This window comes from Eschscholzia californica, unplaced genomic scaffold, assembly GCF_041429995.1.
Source record: "Eschscholzia californica isolate CP2 unplaced genomic scaffold, dmEscCali1.0.p SCAF_3, whole genome shotgun sequence".
Lineage (NCBI taxonomy): Eukaryota > Viridiplantae > Streptophyta > Magnoliopsida > Ranunculales > Papaveraceae > Eschscholzia > Eschscholzia californica.
In genome coordinates, this window is record NW_028238420.1 from 35,409,472 (window position 1) to 35,427,541 (window position 18,070).

At 38.8% G+C, this 18,070-nt stretch overlaps 1 non-coding gene and 1 pseudogene across 1 annotated transcript; both read left to right on the plus strand.

Annotated features, from left to right (window-relative positions):
* The window catches only part of LOC147549846 (26S proteasome regulatory subunit 6B homolog), a 40,801-nt pseudogene extending 24,531 nt beyond the window's left edge, over positions 1-16,270 (plus strand).
* TRNAM-CAU (transfer RNA methionine (anticodon CAU)) lies at positions 11,743-11,814 on the plus strand. Its single transcript has one exon. It is a non-coding gene; the product is annotated as a tRNA-Met (tRNA).
* Positions 16,271-18,070: the final 1,800 nt, after the last annotated feature.

Here is an 18,070-nt window from a genome sequence, read left to right on the forward strand (position 1 = left end):
GCGTTTCAAATACTCTAGATTAATGAAAAAGGGAAACCAACAAATACCCAGAATTTATGTGAGGAGAATAAACTAACAACTACACAAGAACTGTGGAGAAAGTAATGGAGGTGGAATAACTGTTACTTTCTCTGCCTTGATTCCATTAGAATTTTTGTGTGTTTGGGGATTTAATTCTTCATTTTGTGAAACCAAATGATTTCTGAAAATTTTCCTAAACCGAATGGCATCAAACTAACAAATAGTCAAAACTAATGAAGTAATATCCAGAAATTGAAGTGAAGACGATAAACTAAAAATTGCCTAGAGAAATCAATTGAGGTTGATTAAACTAAACAACAAATTAAAGGGAAGAAGTTAAAAGGAAGAAATTACCTCAATCTGATGAAGCACCCAATCTGTTGAGCAGGTTCTCATGACATACTAAACAAAAACCATAAATTCGTCAGATAGTAGCAAAGATTTATGAAGAAAACAGAGAGAGGCGAAGAGTTTTGTAGATAACAAGTAAGGTACTCAAACTTCTGGGGTGTGCCAGTAACTGTTATTTACATATTCATTTTGGGAGTAATGGAGAGTTATGAATTTTACCGTTTAATTAAATTAAAAGAGAACAAGAAGATAAACGTAAGATTTGGAAGGGATAGAAAACATGAACTGAAGAAGAAGTGAAAGAGGCAACATGCGAAGTGGAGGTTTGAGGAATTAATAAAAGGGAGGTTTTTCTTGCAACAAAAATGAATAAATAAAAGGGTGGTTTTAAAGGGGCCATCAAAGTTCCTCAAAATTTGGCTGTACACAGGAACTATGTTCGGCGGTTCGGCCTATAGAACTTCCTCAACCAATAGCAATCAATATAATATTGATCATATCAACCACAATCAACATAACACCAAACAGACCGTTAATCAAAGGGTACTCAATATGCATAAAAACGGGACGTGTACAAAATATTAAATGCCAAACCATCTAAAGGATAGAATTGTGTCTAGCCAAAACGGATGACCCAGATTTATACTGATGCAGGCGCATAAACGTGTGGGCCCACGTCCACGCGTGCCCACATCCTATTTGGTTATAATAGTAGTTTATTTAGTATAGGAGAAGTTACTTTAATTTGATATTTCTTTATTTTTAAAGTTTCTATGTTTGAGTAGTTTATTATTTTAGGAATCCTAGTTTGAGTCTATCTAGGAAGGTTTATTATCTTATAAAAGAAGATCTAGTCTATGTTATTATACACCTTGAAGAGAAAAACAATTGAGTTATTAAGAATTTAAGTTTAGTTTATCGTTTCTTACAGTTTTCTTTAATTGTTCCTAGTTTATTTTATTGTTCTTTAACTATTCCGCTGCGTCTACGTCAAGTGGTATTCAGAGCCAAATTTTTTTTTAACCAATCACAATGGTTAATCCTACCGTTCCTACTCCAACAATCAAAGAGAAGACACCAACTTTTGCCTCCGAATGGGACAACATCAACAAGAAGTTATCCTCGGTTACAAAATTGGAAGAAGCTTTCGAAAATTACAAGAAGGAAACTATGGAAAAATTCGAAAATCACAAGAAGGAAACTATGGAAAAATTCGATCAAGTCAATGATTCGATCATGAAGCTATCTAAACAACTCGAAGGCATATGTAAGTCTCCCTCTTTTACCACTACTCCTTCTTCTACTACTTCCATTCAAGCATCATTACCACTTTCAACCACAACACCAACTTCAAATTCCCTACTTGGACAACCTAACACTACCCCAATCCCGATTCACATCAACCCTACATCACCACTATCACCGGTTTTCCCACTCACATACATAAACCCCACAACACCACCTTTCTCCTTCAACAAACAACTAGCATCGAACAAACCCGAATCGTTCTCCCATTATTCCACTACCAACCCAACTACCACCCAACCATACCCCTTTCAAACACCAAGGCAATACTATTCACCGTCACCACCCCCACCATTGTCTTTGTAAGAGGCAGTTTCTAAAAGTTATAAGAGGCGGTTTTGGTGGCGGTTTGGTGCAGCCAATTGAAGAGGCGGTTTGAGTTTCTAATTAATTGGCACCAAATTTAGAAACCAAAGTTTCTAAATTTCCAAGTTAAAGGTCGGCTTATAGTATTATAAAAGGGGGGTCTTGAGTCTTTGTAACATACACCAACACAAGCAACAACAACTCTTCTTTAGAGAGCTAGAGAGAGAGCAAGAGTGAGAGAAATTTTTCATAGTTTCTTTGAGCGGTGTTAAATTTCTCGGTCGTCGAAGATTTAGTATAGAAGGTTATTACTATACGGTACCATCTTGGGACGAACTTGCGGGTTGTGTGAGTGGTCGTCATCTATCCTTCAATAAAGATTTCTTTTCGCCCGAGGACGTAGGCTTTAAAGCCGAACCTCGTTAAATTCTGTTCGCATATTTGATTTTGACTTAGCTTTTCGGTTAATCTTCATAATCGGATCAATTTCTGGGTAGGTTCGATAGCTTCCGTGTCCTTTTAGTTATAACAATTGGTACCAGAGCCTTGTTGAGATTGAACGAAGAGAAGATGGGATCGAGAAGTGGTACGGTCAAAGCAGGGAAATATGAGATAGAGAAGTTCAATGGGAAAAACGATTTTTCTTATTGGCGGATGCAGATGAAGAATCTGTTAATCTCGCAGAAATTACACAAGACGTTGACGGGAAAGAAACCAGGAGATATGTCAGATGAGGATTGGGAGGAGTTAGATCTCGAAGCACGGGCTACCATTATGTTGTGTCTTGAGAGGGACGTGGCGTTCCTAGTAGACGAAGAAACAACGGCGGCGGGTGTGTGGTTAAAATTAGAAAGCAGTTTCATGACGAAAACTTTAACGAATCGGGTCTACTTAAAATCCAAATTATTCTTATGTAGAATGGAAGAGGGTTCTTCTATTCAGGAATATGTGAATAGGTTTGACAGGATTATCTCAGATTTGAAGGATATTGATGTTAAGGTTGAGGATGAGGACCAAGCCCTCATATTGTTACTTTCATTACCTAAATCCTATGAGAACCTTGTTCAAACTTTGATGCTTGTTGGTGATAGTCTAACCATGGAAGAGACGAGAAATTCGCTATTAGCGGATGACCTTCGTAAGGTTGCTACTAGCAGTATGGCGTCGGGTGGAGTAGACAAAAAACAAGCACAAGGGTTGTTTGTAACGAGGGGGAGGAGTAATGAAAGGGGAAAGGGAAAGGGCGGGAAATCTAGATCCAAATCTAGAGGCTCTTTCAAGAAAACGTGCTTTAGTTGTGGTGAGCTTGGCCACTTTAAAGCGGCTTGTCCAAAGAGAAAGTTGAAGCAAAAGAACGAAGGCTACAAGGAGAAACAAGAGATGCAAGAGGCGGGATATGTGTCAGAAGAGGCGGATGAATGTTTCTCGGTGACAGAGGTGTCTGAGAAAATCTTCGATAAGTGGATGCTTGATTCAGGGGCGTCACACCATATGTGCCCAAATAGGGAGATGTTTACTACCTATAGGAGTATAGATGGTGGTACAGTTATACTGGGTGATGATAGTATATGTAAAACTGTGGGACTCGGAACAATACGGATCAAGATGCACGATGGAGTGGTGAGAACATTGACGGACGTAAGACACATACCCGATTTGCGGAAAAATCTAATTTCCCTTGGTGTGTTGGAGCGGAACGGCTGTAAGATAATTATAGAGAATGGCTCCATAAGAGTCGTTAAGGGTTCTTTGGTGGTAATGAGAGGTACTCGTTACGGTAATTTATACAAACTTTTGGGGACAACAATTACGGGAGATGTAGCAGTAGGAATCAGTGGAAGGGATCCAACGGCTAGTACGAGGCTTTGGCATATGCGCCTTGGGCATATGTCAGAAAAGGGTCTATCTTTGATGTGCGGGAAAGGCTTGTTGAAGGACATGAAGAAGCCTTGCATGGAGTTTTGTGAGCATTGTGTGTTCGGGAAGGCACACAGGGTGACGTTCTCTACAAGCAAGCACAGGAGCAAAGAGGTATTAGACTACGTACACACCGATGTCTGGGGACCGGCAAAGTTACCTTCCAAGGGTGGTTCCAGGTATTTTGTTACATTCGTTGATGATCATTCGAGATTTGTCTGGCTTTATTTTCTGAAGCATAAGAATGAGGTATTCAACACATTCCTGGTGTGGAAAGCAATGGTTGAGAACAAAACTGGTCGAAAGCTGAAGACGTTAAGGTCGGATAATGGGACCGAGTACACGGATGGGGCATTCAAGGAGTTTTGTAATCAGGAAGGCATTGTGAGGCACTGGACAGTAGTAAACACACCTCAGCAGAATGGAGTCGCAGAGAGATTGAACCGTACACTACTTGAGAAGGCTAGATGTATGCGCTCCAATTCGGGACTAGGCGTAGAATGGTGGGCAGAATCTGTTGCTACAGCTTGTTATATTGTGAACAGGTCTCCACATTCTTCTTTAGATGGCGGCATACCTTACGAGGTGTGGTCAGGTGAACATGCAGATTACGGGAGACTTAAGGTTTTCGGTTGTACGGCCTATTACCATGTTAAAGGTAACAAACTTGACAATAGAGCAAAGAAGGCAATTTTCTTAGGATATGCTACAGGAGTCAAGGGTTATCGGCTATGGTGTACGGAAGACAAGAAGTTTGTAATCAGCAGAGATGTGGTGTTTGATGAGTCATCTATTGTAGCTATGGCGAAAGCTACGGTGCCTAGTTGTGGTGATGTTGGGTCTACTAAAGCTCAAGTAGTGGAAGTAGAAGCCGAAGACCAACGGGTTTCTAGGAATCATGATCAGGTGGAGCATCAGGATAATACTCAGGATGAGAAAATTGATGAACCCGATCATGAGGAGGTTCAAGGGGAAGGTACACAAGTGTTACAACAACAACAGCAGGATGTTTCGGTACACACTAGGCCGAAACGGTTATATAAGCCGGTACAGAGGTTAGGGTCAGACAAACCTCTTAGGCATTATGGGCAGGCAAATCTTGTTGAATATGCACTCTCGGTGGAAAACGACGAGCCGGTCACCTTCAAACAAGCTATTACCGCGGAGGATAGAGAGAGTTGGTTGGTTGCTATGCAAGAAGAGATGGAGTCTCTTCACAAGAACAAGACATGGGAGGTTGTCCCATTGCCCGAAGGTAAGTCTGTTATTGGTTGTAAATGGGTGTACAAGAAGAAAGAGGATTCTTCCGAAATCAAGGGTACAAGGTATAAGGCAAGACTAGTGGCCAAGGGTTATGCACAGAAAGAAGGGGTCGACTACAATGAGATTTTCTCACCGGTCGTGAAACATACTTCTATTCGGGTGCTATTGAGTATTGTTGCTCACAGGGATCTTGAGCTGGAACAACTCGATGTTAAAACCGCCTTCTTGCACGGAGATTTGGAAGAAGAAATTTATATGGCTCAACCTGAGGGATACAAGGTTGAGGGTAAAGAAAATCAAGTATGTCGTTTGAGGAAATCTCTTTACGGATTGAAACAATCCCCTCGCCAATGGTACAAACGATTTGATTTTTTCATGCTAAAGCATGGTTTTCGCAGAAGTGACTATGATTGTTGTGTATACATCAAGAAGCTTCGCGAAGGTGACTTTATTTATCTCCTTTTGTATGTGGATGACATGCTTATTGCTTCTCGAAGCATGGTGGAGATAAATAAGTTGAAATCTCAACTCAATCAAGAGTTTGAGATGAAAGACATGGGCGCTGCAAAGAAGATACTGGGAATGGAGATTAAGAGAGAGCGGTCAAGTAAGAAACTGTACTTGAATCAGAAAGGTTACATCGAACGAGTAGTTTCTCGGTTCGGGATGCAGAATGCGAAGGCGGTGTCAACACCTTTGGCACCACACTTCAGGCTCTCGGGAAAACAATCTCCCACTACTACGGTGGAGAAGGATCATATGGATCGTGTACCGTATGCTAGTGCAGTCGGCAGTTTGATGTACGCTATGGTGTGTACTCGTCCGGATATTTCACAGGCGGTCAGTGTGGTTAGTAGGTTTATGGCAAACCCGGGGAAGACACATTGGGAAGTTGTGAAGTGGGTCTTGAGGTACTTGAAGGGTACTGTTGATACGGGTTTGTGCTTTGGTGGAGACACATGTCAGGTAAGCGGTTATGTTGACTCGGATTATGCTGGCGATCTAGATAGAAGACGATCTACTACTGGTTATGTATTTAGGGTACATGGTGCTCCAGTTAGTTGGCGATCGATGTTACAATCTACAGTTGCGTTATCTACTACGGAGGCCGAGTATATGGCTATGGCCGAGGGTGTGAAGGAAGCATTGTGGTTGTGGGGTCTTCTGGATGATCTAGGGATTAAGCAGGAGTGCGTAGATGTATGGTGTGATAGTCAAAGTGCGATCCACCTGGCGAAGAATCAGGTCCATCATGCTCGTACTAAGCATATCGATGTCAGGTATCACTTTGTACGAGATGTCATAGAGGAAGGTGATGTTTCTCTCATGAAGGTACACACAGATGAGAATCCCGCCGACATGTTGACTAAAGTGGTGACATGTAGCAAGTTTCAGCATTGCCTGAAATTGCTACAAATCGGCTCGTGTTAAGTTGCCCGAAAGGGCGTAATGGCGACAAGGTAATCTTTATGTGAAGGGTTGGTAGAACTACGATAGGCTTGATCCTGTAAAAGGGTACGTAGGCAACCATGGTCATATGGTGCAGTCGGATGAAGTTACAAGAAGCAGATATATCTTACAAGGAGTATCCTGGTGTTCGTCCAAAATTTGAAGTATATCAAATTGTGTACGAGGTGGAGAATTGTAAGAGGCAGTTTCTAAAAGTTATAAGAGGCGGTTTTGGTGGCGGTTTGGTGCAGCCAATTGAAGAGGCGGTTTGAGTTTCTAATTAATTGGCACCAAATTTAGAAACCAAAGTTTCTAAATTTCCAAGTTAAAGGTCGGCTTATAGTATTATAAAAGGGGGGTCTTGAGTCTTTGTAACATACACCAACACAAGCAACAACAACTCTTCTTTAGAGAGCTAGAGAGAGAGCAAGAGTGAGAGAAATTTTTCATAGTTTCTTTGAGCGGTGTTAAATTTCTCGGTCGTCGAAGATTTAGTATAGAAGGTTATTACTATACGGTACCATCTTGGGACGAACTTGCGGGTTGTGTGAGTGGTCGTCATCTATCCTTCAATAAAGATTTCTTTTCGCCCGAGGACGTAGGCTTTAAAGCCGAACCTCGTTAAATTCTGTTCGCATATTTGATTTTGACTTAGCTTTTCGGTTAATCTTCATAATCGGATCAATTTCTGGGTAGGTTCGATAGCTTCCGCGACTTTTAGTTCTAACAGTCTTATACAGCTTCACATCCATATTCTTCTTATACACCAATTCCGTACTCTTATTATTCACAACCGTGTTCACCACCCCTACCATCTTCAGCACCTCTACCTTCATACACTTATTATTCACCAACACCAACACAACCATCTTCCTCGCCTACTTTAGCTTTCAATCAGGAAGAAGATGTGATTAATTATTCAATTGATACAACTACTAGGACTGACGATATGAATCGATATGCTAGCATATTAACTAAAGAAGATGAAACCAATGATATTATAGAAGGAGTTAAAGAAGATGCCCACGACGAAGTTAAAATTGAAGAAGAAGAAGAAGAAGAAGAAGTAGAAAAAGAAGCGTACGGCGAAGTTGAAGCTGAAGGTAATTACACAATTACTTCATCAGTACCTAAGAAAGGTGAATTCTTTTTGGCTGATGTTAACACTCAGTTGAAAAACAAAAACATCACTACCAAGGAAAAAGTTGATACAATCTTTAGGGTCTTCACCACTATCTCAATTGATGTACCTGCGCCTGGTCTCAAGACAACTTTGAACTTTGTCGATTCGGATCAAAAGTCTGGCAACCTCACCGAACTCATGGCTGGAGTGAACTTCTCCCATGCTGATCTCTTTGCTTCTGCACCTCTGAACGACAACGGTGACAACATCAATCACTTCTTAAATCCTCTTACTTATAATAAATCCTATCATAGAACTACTCTTAAACCACTTCTTAATTGTTCTCATGCATTGAAGAGTAGTACTAACGATAGTGAAATTCGGAGAATTGAAGAAACTCCTGCCTCTTCTTCACGAGGTTCTTCTTTTGTCATTAGAGGTGAAGCTGGACGAATTACTCAACAAGAATTCATGGAGATGGCTTGGCAAATAATTGTTTCTTCGCCCGAAGCGGCAAAAGAGAAGAAGCAACATATCGTAGAGTCGGAACATCTGATGAAGGCTCTTCTGGAGCAGAAGTATGGGCTAGCTCGTCTTAACTTTGCCACAACGGGAATTGATAACACACGTCTTCTGGAAGCTGCTGAGAAGCTCATTCAGTGGCACCGGAAGGCGTTGGGTGAATCAACTGGTTCAATGTTGGGGACTGATTTGGAAGATTTGATACAACGCGCCAGGGACTACAAGAAGAAATTCAATGATTCTTTTGTGTTGGTTGGGCATTCGGTGCTTGATTTTGTACAAGATCAAAGATGTGGTGAAACTGGCAAGGTTGACAAGGTTGAGGCAGTCATGAGAATAATAGAACTGTTGAATATTGAGAAGACTAACTTGACCCAACCACATAATAACAAGCCATTGCTTACACAGGAGAAGATGATGGCCTTGTGTGTGATATGTGGGGATTTCTTTAATGTGTACAAGGAAGATAAACGAGTTGATTACCCCCGAAACCACTCGAGTGGTGTTGAGATACCTAGTTTGGAAGACTTTGTAACAAGACTGAAAGAAGACCAGAAGGAGATTTCTTTAGCAAAGGATATCTGGCGAGGGATTATTAACGACGAATCACACTTCGGTAGTAGAATCATACTTTGGTTACGACGAATTCTTAGTGAATACAAAATCGACCCTAAGCTTCCATACACGGATTTGTCAACTTTAGTTCGTCGACAACATGATATGTTAACTCGGGGATTTCATAAATTGCCATATTACGATAGAATTATATTCTATAAACTTCATGAAGATGAACGTGGGAAGGTAGATTTTGGGTTTCATATCAATACTACACGTTTCCACCTCGGAATCATAATTGAAGTTGGTTACTTTTATATTTTGGATCTTAATGACGAATTTTGGAAAGATGGTGAGATGAATGTTCATGACTTTCTAATGTTAATTTTGCGAGAATCGGTGGCATATGAGATTGGGAACGAAGTTGGCGATTACTTGCACATTAGTATCCTTCCATTCCAGTGCAAACTTCGTTCGAAGTGGGAATTACGGATCGCCATGACAAAGTTCATCGTCTGCGGGTGCATCAACTTGTTTTCTTCATCGAAATCGGTTCGGGACGAACCTTCTGGGGAACAGGGTGCTGATGCAGGCGCATAAACGTGTGGTCCCACGTCCACGCGTGCCCACATCCTATTTGGTTATAATAGTAGTTTATTTAGTATAGGAGAAGTTACTTTAATTTGATATTTCTTTATTTTTAAGTTTCTATGTTTGAGTAGTTAATTATTTTAGGAATCCTAATTTGAGTCTATCTAGGAAGGTTTATTATCTTATAAAAGGAGATCTAGTCTATGTTATTATACACCTTGAAGAGAAAAACAATTGAGTTATTAAGAATTTAAGTTTAGTTTATCGTTTCTTATAGTTTTCTTTAATTGTTCCTAGTTTATTTTATTGTTCTTTAATTATTCCGCTGCGTCTACATCATATACTTTGATTTACTTTCTTTGTTGAGTGGGTCAATAAATTTGTTACTTTCAGGGTGGGTAATAGATCTAAGAGTGTTGATTTTATCAAAATATCAACGAACAACTGGATTTATCTTTCGACTTGTCTCAGTCAACACAAAACATTGTGTTTATATGCATAAAAACGGGACGTGTACAAAATATTAAATGCCTAACCAACTAAAGGATAGAATTGTGTCTAGCCAAAACGGATGACCCAGATTTATACATAGATTTACTTTCTTTGTTGAGTGGGTCAATAAATTTGTTACTTTCAGGGAGGGTAATAGATCTAAGAGTGTTGATTATATCAAAATATCAACGAACGACTCGATTTATCTTTCGACTAGTCTCAGTCAGCACAAAACATTGCGTTTTATATGATAGATATGGTAAAAATATTTTTGCGGTACTTACAATTTTTCTGTACTTATACATTTTATGAAATGGTAGAATATAAAGACCACATTTTCAGACTGCGCTTCGGGCCACCTAAAAGTAAAGGCCGACCCTGGTGTGACTTGTCCATTTTCATAATGGGAGAGCTCTTGACATTTAGTTCCTTGCTTCTTAGGTCGTCAAAACATGACCTGAATCTTATGTGGATATCCATTTCATTGTTGCATACTTGCATTAAATTTTTTATTGGTGGTCAAGCCATGTCTGAGTACCTTTATTTTTTTTTTGAACATATAACATCTACTGATTTTAATTAATATTAGTTACATGGATGTTATGATGACATAAAGTGTCGTTAGGGATACAAGTGAAGGAGTTAAAACCAGTTCTTATAGATTTCATAGCAAGAGTGTTAGCTTTGCTATTGAGCTTTGTATTGACAAACAGAAAAGAGATAAAGACAAAAGAGGAGACTAGTTTCTTGATTTCCTTTACCATGTGAATAACTGTAAATGGATTGAGCTTTGTCTTCCATTCAAAAAGTTGTAGACATTGATCGAGTCTCCTTACAAAAGTAAATTAGTAACTCCATGAGTTTTAGCCCACATGACACCTCAAAGTGCCGCATTTCCTTTTCTTTCTTCGACTGTTCTGGAGGTGGTAGTGAAGGATTCTGCCGCAAGTTGGTTATCTGTGTAATCATGGACAACAATAACCAAAGAAGAAAGCAATGATTTTCTTTTACAAAATAAACATCATAATTTATCTTCAGAAAGCCTTGGGGAGGAGGTGATCACTGTTGAGGGGCTGATGAGGAAGGTAGGGAGTGTGTTCTCAGAGACATAACTTGTGATTGAAGGAAGCTTTTAGTATTTCATAGAAGAATTGAGATATTTAATTGAATTCCCCTGAAAATAATATCATGTCTGTGTTTCCAAAGATGCCAAAGGGTTGTGGATAAAATCTCCAATATTGTGAGAGAGACAGAGTGATCTGCCTCCCTATCCAAGTTGTAAAAGTAATCAAATAAGCTATAGAGAATTATGCAAGAAACCTTTTCACTAAATTGTAATTATGGATGAAATGCAGTTGTGTTTCTTCACCATTTGAACATAAAAGACAGGTGAGTGGAATGTTGCTAATAATTCTTCCTGTGTGTGCATTAAGAGATAGAATACCTTAGACTAATTTCTAGAGGAAGAGAAGAATACGTTGGTGAACTCTAAGATTCCACAACTTTCCAAAAAGAGTCGAGAAGTAGAAGTAGATTGATCAATGGAACTAAGTTCATGTATCAAGTGCTTAAAGTTAGAAGGGACAGAGTAATCTCCTGACCGAGAGAGTTTCCATTTATAATTTTGTCAGTGGTCTTGACGGCTTGTATCTTCTGCTGAACAACAAAGGAAAAGAAGAGAGATAATGTTTGATGGTTCCAAGTATGTACAGAAATGATAATTTGGGAAACTTGAGTATACCCATGTCATAGAGTTGCCAGTAGGTACCTATATTTGGATGATTTATGATCTGCTTATCCATTATGAGAGGATAAGTAAAACCTGTTATAAAATTCCAACAAAAACAATCAGAGTGGCGCAGCGGAAGCGTGGTGGGCCCATAACCCACAGGTCCCAGGATCGAAACCTGGCTCTGATATTTTTTTTCATAATTTTTCGAAAATCATAAAATCATTCTCGTCCCCTTCCTTATTGTTGCTTTGCTTGTATTTCCTAGTAGATATGCTTATGCAATTTGATTTAATGTGTTTTCTTCCCCTTTTCTTGGTCATTACCTTTAATGAAACCTAGTGCATTCGGACTATCAATTTTAAGCGAGGATATAGTTAAATTGTGGTGTAAAATTTGAACCTGTTATCGTGCATATAGTTAAATTGTGGCGTATAATTTCATATAGTTAAATTGTGGTATAGAATTTGAACTAGAGGTGAGCAACGGTCGGTTGCCGACCATTTAGCTGAAGCCAAACCAATGAATTGCGGTTTGACTAAATCATCGACCGAAGCCGAGCCGATCAAATCGTCAGCCGACTTCTTTCGACTTGGTTCGGTTCGACTCGACTGAGTTCGGTTGGTCGGTCCGGCCGAACTCACATAACCAAATAAAACATGAGAAAAAGTGAACTTAAGCGAGAAAAATAAAAGTTTGAATTCAATGTCACTCTTTAAACAATTAAAGATTTGAATACCTAAATATTTATTTCTTAGTGTGTGTAACATATTAAGTAACGCTAATTCACTTATAGCATTATATAATATATATAATTATATATAGATCAAATATATATATATATATATATATATATACACACATATATGTATAGTTCGGTCGGTTCGATTTTGGCTGTTTTCAAAAACTCAAACCGAAGTCCAACCAAACAATGATCGGTTGATTGTTTTTTTTTTTCAGCCGAGCCGAGCCGAACATTGTTCGGTTCGGCCTAAAAACCATTCGGTTTGGCTCGACCGAGTTCGGTCTGGTCGGTTTGGCCGATCGTTGCTCACCCCTAATTTGAACCTGTCATCGTAATACATGTTACGATTTGGGATATTTAGCGTTTGGGTCAAGGATAAGTACTGGTTTTAGTGTTTAGGTCACAAGTTTGTCCGTTATAGGGTCTGGGTCACGAACTAACCATTGACCACGTTGACTAATGAGGCAGTTAACTAGCATCATTAGTCAACGGGTCAATGGTTAGTCCGTGACCCAGACCCTAAAGTCGGTACTTATCCTTGACCCAAACACTAAATAGCGTTGCTGTGAGCCGTTCCAAAGACGGAAATAAATTTGAACGCATTAAAATCACAAAAAGGATTTGAACATCAATTCTTTCAGGTCTTAAAATTGATGGATCAATTTGGTCTTTGTTGTTCATAGTAATCACCATGATTCTTTCTTCAACCAAGTAGAGATAATTTCGTCCATGAAATTCAAAATTCTTGATAAACTTATAGATGTTGATTTCTCATTCAAATATAGATCTAAATCTTTAATAAAAATAACTAATCGTTTTGTTGTTTGAAGAAGAAGCATTTTTAGGTCAGAATCATCAGTAACATTTGATATATTTATATCGTAGATATCGTAGTTCTGGAATTTAGCCATGGCGGAAACGAATGATGATTTTCCAGTTTATGGAAGACCGAAGAAGATAGCTTTGTTTCCAAACAAGACGTAATCGATGATAAAATTGTTTTAATTTAATAAAAGATTCTAGATCTGATTTTACCTTGTTTTTTAGATGTGAATCCATGGCAATTGTATCGAAAGTTGTTAGATGAGTAAATGAACAGATCTTCACCTTTTATTATGAAAAGGGGGGAAAAGCTAGAGTTTTCTGAAGTTGGGGGTTTTCCAGGGTTCTTGAGAGTTAGGGTTTAAGAGAGCTTGAAAAGAGGGAAAGAAAGAGAGAGAGATGACCGGCAAAAGCTTGGCCGACCGGCCAATGCTTACGCCGACACGGGAAGTAGGAGTTGAGCTCGACTCATGGAAGGTGGCAGCAGCTTGGACGTTCATGGAAGCACCCTCGAGTTTGGGATTTCAAGGGACTAACTCGGTTTTCATGGCAGCAACAAATGGGACTTAGAACGGCTCACATCAGCTCGTGTTTAGTGTTTGGGTCAAGGATAAATACCGGCTTTAGGGTCAGGGTCACGGACTAACCATTGACCATGTTGACTAATGACGGTAGTTAGCTATCGTCATTAGTCAAGGGGTCAACTGTTAGTCCGTGACCCAGACCCTATAACGGACAAACTTGTGACCTAAACACTAAAACCGGTACTTATCCTTGACCCAAACACTAAATATCCCTTACGATTTTTATCGTAGTTCACATGAAAATGATCCAAAAGATCTACTATAGATAATAAGGAATTGGAATGAAGTGCATGTCATCATCAACAAAATGATAATTTTCTACAAAGAAAATGGGCAAAAACTCCCCCAGCCATTTTTAAGTTTGGTAAACAACCGACCCGCTAATGCTTCTTATATGATGTTTGAACTGGTTTACAAGCACATAGTTTATACAGGAGCCCGACCTTTTCTTTTCTAAACATTAAGATTCGAACTTAATTTCTCCAATGGAAAGATACAATGTCTTTTTAACTAAGACCATCTGATATGAATCTCCTTCTACGCTTATTATTTATTGGAAGCTGACAGTTACATTATTTTCATACCCAATCTTCAGACAATAACAATAATTGAGCTTACCCCCTTAAAACTAATTGGTGATTGAGCTTACCCTGTTCAATGATTGGTTATTGAGCTTACCCCCTTGAATTTAGATTTTTTTTGTCAAAACTACTAAAGACATGTTTGGCATGTGATAATAAAATCATAAATTAAATAATATATCAACAAAATCAATTACTAATCATATTCCCGACCAAATCAATAAGGTGGAAGGTGGAATCGATCTACTAGAAATCATATTGAAGAATAATTGCTCTTCACAGTTACAATTATTTCACGTGCGCCAAACACAACTTTTTTGTTTTTGTCAATAATAATAAGTTTAAGGGGGTAACTTCAATTACCCATCGTTGAGGGGGGGTAAACTCAATTATAAATTAGTGACGAAGGGGTAAGCTCAAAAACCCTAACAATAAAGAGGATTCACCCAAAAACAGAAGTCTTTGTTTAGCTATCTAATTCATAAACGAAAAAAACATGGTAAGAATGTCTCATCCCTCCTATTCCAGTATAAACCAATAATGGCAGTCTGTCGAACGACATAATCGAGTTACAAAAACAAGTACTCAATAACTCAGGTACATTGAAAAGGGTTCCACTTTCAATAACATGACTCAAAATGGAGGGCCTCGTCTTCACCATTCTTAACAGAAATTCCCTTTTCGTATTCGGAAAGGGTGGATCGTCCTTGAGATAACTCCAATAGCTCATTGTTACTCACATGCCTTGCGACTTTTTAAGAAAAAAATTGATAGCTGTAATATATCTGTTATTTGTTACAGGGCCCGAGAATGGTCCTTGATGTTTTCCGTCTTGCAAAAGAGAATGCACCTCCAATTATCTTTATTGATGAAGTGGAAGCTATTGCTACTGCCAGGTTTGATGCACAAATTGGTGCTAATCGGGAAGTTCAGCGTATCCTCATGGAACTCTTGAATCAGGTAAGGCTCAAACACTTGCACCGTTATAGACTTCCATTCGTTTTAATAATCAAACTCAACAATTTGTGTACTTCATAATGCTTCGACAGATGGATGGTTTCGACCAAACAGTAAATGTAAAGGTCATAATGGCAACTAATCGGGCTGACACATTGGACCCTGCACTTCTAAGGCCTGGTAGACTCGGCCAAAAAATTGAATTCCCTCTTCCTGATAGGCGACAAAAGCGATTTGTTTTCCACCTGCTTTGTGATACTACCTGCTTTACGAAAAGGCAATTGAATACCTAGTTTCAGTTGAGTTGTCTTCGATCTTTGGGTGAAGGATTATGTTTCCCGACCTAATACAATTAGCTTGAGACTGCGGGACTTATTATGCTTTGGTTTTATTTATTTTCAGGTATGTACTGCTAAGATGAACTTAAGTGATGAAGTTGACCTTGAAGATTATGTTTCTCTACCTGATAAATGCTGAGGTTAGTTGATTATATATGCCCATTAAAAACAATGTTGTCGATGATTTTATATATTGAACCGATTATGGTAAAACTTCAGTGTTATTAACTAGAAATCTGAAGTACGTTGAACTCCATGACCCGATCGTATTATCTAAGTTTTAAGCAACTCCAACCAACTTCCCACTGACCAACTGATCTGATCATTCTTTAATTTCAACTACTTGTTCTGATTGCAGATTAAAACAATTTGTCAAGAAGCAAAAATGCATGGTGTCTGGAAGAACCAATACGTTAATTGACCGGAAGACTTTGAGAAAGGGTATAGGAACAACGTGAAGAACCCACTATTATCGACGACATTCTTTCGTTGTGATTCAATAACCTTTCAATCGCTTTGTGTCGATTTAATATCCACTTTTGATCACTTCCATCATCTTTTTCTGATCATTGGGCAGTCGCTTTATATATGGTTTGATTCTAATTTCATCAAGTATTAGTTTTGTGAAGATTATATTTGCCCATTTTGGGTTGTGATCAACCGACCAGGGTAAGAAGCTTGTATTATAATGTGGTCAAAGCAAGCCACGTCATCTTCATCAAATTATATGGGAACACTCCTTTATTTATTTCATTCCAGCCAAAGAGAGTTGGGAGGTTCGAGTCAAGGTAAAACACATTTTCATAGACGAGAAAACATTGTGTACCAACTCAAGCCGAAGTTTTTGTAGTCAAGCTGATTATGTAAGTTGTTCCGTCCAATCAGACCAATTCAACCAAGTCGCAATTTTTTGTCGTGATTTTATTCTTTTCTTCAAATTGGGCACTTCACATCTTTACGTGCTCCAACTTGCGGGGGAGTATTGAGATATGAGACAGATCGAGATGAAGAGATCCGACGACCAAGATGAGTCCAAGATATTGGAAGATATGAAAGATATCGAAGATATATTTTCCTATGTTTAGGATATCTCTTGTACTATTTAATAGTAATATGAAGTAGAGATTATATTGTTTCCTAGTTTAGTTAGGAGAAACTAGGAAATCCTAAACCCTAATTTATTCCTTAGTTTAGTTAGGAGAAACTAGGAAATCCTAAACCCTAATTTACTCTGTAAATACGAGACGGGTTCTAGGAGTTTAACCATTCGATTACCATTCAACTATTGTAAAGAATTACCACAATTGTGGTTAATAAAGTATGTAGCCATTCTGGCTTTATCCGAAGATGTAGGCCGTGAATATCCGACTGAACCTCGTTACATATTGTCTTTACTTTATGTTTATCTATCTGATTATCACATAATCGTGAATTTAACAACTTTCTTACTAAGTTGTGATGACTAGCAGGTGTACCTTATTTATATCATTTTCTTCTTCATGAATGGAGTTCTGAGGGATCTCTTTGTGATTGACTAACCACTTCCTTAGGACGATAAGTTTGTTATTGTAAGATAAGATATTAATTGACTTAATATTCCTAGTTATTACATAAGATATTTATAAAGAGTTCTACATGAGAGAGGTTTTAATAATTGCACAATGTGGGACTATGTAACTATTTTAACATTCTCCCTCAAACGAATGACTTTTGCTAGTGAAAAATTTATGAGTTTGCGAAAAACAAATTGTAGATTTTGACTTATTATTGATATGGAGACATCATTGTGAGGTTGCTATGTTGTTGTTGATGTTGTTGGTTGTTGTTTGTTGTTGGTTGTTGTTGTTGTTGTTGTCTTTTCTCCATATGAAGAAAAGTTGGCACCATTGCCAGGTGTGGGCACCATTACTAGGTTTGTTGTTGTTGTTTTTGTTGTTGTCGTCGTCGTCGTCGTTCCTCCATTTGAAGAAAAGTTGGCACCATTACCTAGGTATGTTCTCTATTTAAAGAGAATGGTTGTGTTCTCTATTTAAAGAGAAATTTGACAATTATAAACCATTGTCAAGGTTTTGTTGGAGTTCTTCCTCCATTATTTTTTTCGTAATAGCTCTCACACATGATTATTACTCCATCATCAATACTATTGTATGGGCCAAAATACGTCACCAGGAGCGCTCCCAGAAATCCACGATCAATGGGCTCACACGGTGACCGAGCCCATGAATTAATGGCTAATGGGCCTGGCTCATTTATCTTCGGGCACTCCGAAACAACACCAAAGTACGGAAGCACACCCAGCCCTGGATAAAGAGATCCGCCCTCACATCCTCAGCATACCAAAAAGGCGGAAGCACATCCAGCTCGGGATAGAGAGGTTCGACCTCATCTCCTCAGCTGACCTCCCACTATATATCCGTTG